The 2,290-nt window shown below is 39.4% G+C and overlaps 1 pseudogene; it reads left to right on the forward strand.

Moving 5' to 3' along the window:
* Positions 1-811: 811 nt before the first annotated feature.
* LOC142357445 (5.8S ribosomal RNA) lies at positions 812-963 on the forward strand (annotated as a pseudogene).
* Positions 964-2,290: the final 1,327 nt, after the last annotated feature.

Raw genomic sequence — 2,290 nt, forward strand, 5'->3', positions numbered from 1 at the left:
TTGAAGGCGAAACTTCTGCATGGGGAAGCTGCATCATGAACAAAAGTTTATATCGAGTATTATGTTGACGTTAGTAGGCCCTGGCCGAAAGCGCAGCATGTGAAAGGTATAGATAAAAGTTAGCGTTGCAGTCAGTACTGTGTAGTTACTAGTAGCTGGATTTAAGCTCGAAATGAGACACTGTTGGTGAAACTTCATCATGAGAACGTCACAAGCTGATCACGCTCTATGATATGACTAGTATTATGTTGCTTCTAGTAGGCTAAGCGCAAGCCGAAACATCAACATGTGAAAGTCGTAGAATTTTGCAATCAAACTGTGGCTAGTACTGTGATGTTACTAGTAACCTTTTCTTACGTCATATGGCCAAGAGAGCATTTGAAGGCGAAACTTCTGCATGGGGAAGCTGCATCATGAACAAAAGTTTATATCGAGTATTATGTTGACGTTAGTAGGCCCTGGCCGAAAGCGCAGCATGTGAAAGGTATAGATAAAAGTTATCGTTGCAGTCAGTACTGTGTAGTTACTAGTAGCTGGATTTAAGCTCGAAGTGAGACACTGTTGGTGAAACTTCATCATGAGAACGTCACAAGCTGATCACGCTCTATGATATGACTAGTATTATGTTGCTTATAGTAGGCTAAGCGCAAGCCGAAACATCAACATGTGAAAGTCGTAGAATTTTGCGATCAAACTGTGGCTAGTACTTTGATGATGCTTGTAGCCAACCGAATTGGTTGAAAAGCCCAATAAGTAAGCTAACTTGGGAGAGCTTGTTGGAAACCAAATGCTACTAGATTGGTCCAAATACATCCTTCAACAGGGGATCACTTGGCTCGCTTTACGAAGAGGAGCACAGCTATATGTGTTAATTCGGTATGAATCGCAAGATTTGTTTACCGACCTCTCTAACGCAAAAGGCGGTCTCGGCTTCGGCTGTTGACTGCGTCCGATTCAGGGTTATATAACTCTCGATTGAACACATTGATGTTCTATTGTTGGTGCTTCCAATAAAATTGGAACACTTAAAGCAGAACCGATTCAAATAATAGCATTCTGATCAATGATTGCATTCCTTGATCAAGAACTGCTGGAGTCATTGTGATGGCGAATTTTCTTCATAAGAAAATTGCAAAGAGACGGAACTTAATGAGACTAGTATTATGTTGTTTCTAGTAAGCGGAAGCTGAAACAGCAACATGTGAAAATCAAGTTTTGTTCAATGATCTCGAGGCGATAAGTACTATGAAGCAACTAGTAGCCTAAGCATGACTCAGATTTGAGACAGTCAAAAAGACTGGCGAAACTTCTTCACATGAAAGTTACATAGAGAACTACAAATGTATACAGCGAGTATTATGTTGTTTCTAGTAGGCGAAAGCTGAAACATCAACATGTGAAAGTTGTCTGCAAACTGTAGAACGATATGTGATTAGTACTGTGCTGTTACTAGTAGCCAGTCTGACTGTAGAAGCCAAGACAAAGGGAAACTAATGCATCTGAAAAGGACAAGTTATGGAAAGGTATGCACGATAAGTATTATGTTGTTTCTAGTAAGCGGCAGCTGAAACATCAACATGTGAACGTCGTTGTGTACAGTAACCTAGAACTATATAGTCCTTAGTAACGTGCATTTACTAGTACCTGTAATTGGTATTCAGACTCAGGCAGTTTGGAATAGTTTGGCAAAGATGCACCAGAGAAAACTGGGATTTGATACAGAAATTGTTGAATACAAGTATTATGCTGCTTCTAGTAGGTTGAATCCGAAACATCAGCATGTGAAAATTGAAAACATTTCTGGTTCGAATTGTCACAAGTATTTGGTGATCTGAGTAGCCAAACTCACTACAACGCCAATTGAAGGCAAAAATTCTCAACGGGAAAAGCTATTCTCATTGAATGAGCTAACAAGACGAGTATTATGTTGCTTCTAGTAGGCGAAAGCCAAAACATCAACATGTGAAAGTCTTGCTGAACAAATTTAATGTTGTTGAGCTCAGTACCGTGTGAATTAGTAGCCATAATTGGCGAGCGAAAATTGAACTGGCGAAACTTCGTCTTTGGAAAATTGCAGATGCCGAGCACTTATTTTGCAACGAGTATTATGTTGACTGTAGTAAGCGAAAGCCGAAACAGCAACATGTGAAAGCTGTTGAAATTTGTGGTCATTTTGCAATAAGTACAAGGAGTGTAACTAGTAGCCAGGTCAAAATTTGGGATAAGAATGAGCAAAAATTCTGCATGAGAACAGTTGAAATTATGAAACTAAATTACAAAGACTAGTATT

Source organism: Convolutriloba macropyga, unplaced genomic scaffold, assembly GCF_964194025.1.
Source record: "Convolutriloba macropyga unplaced genomic scaffold, txConMacr16.3 SCAFFOLD_5560, whole genome shotgun sequence".
NCBI lineage: Eukaryota > Metazoa > Xenacoelomorpha > Acoela > Convolutidae > Convolutriloba > Convolutriloba macropyga.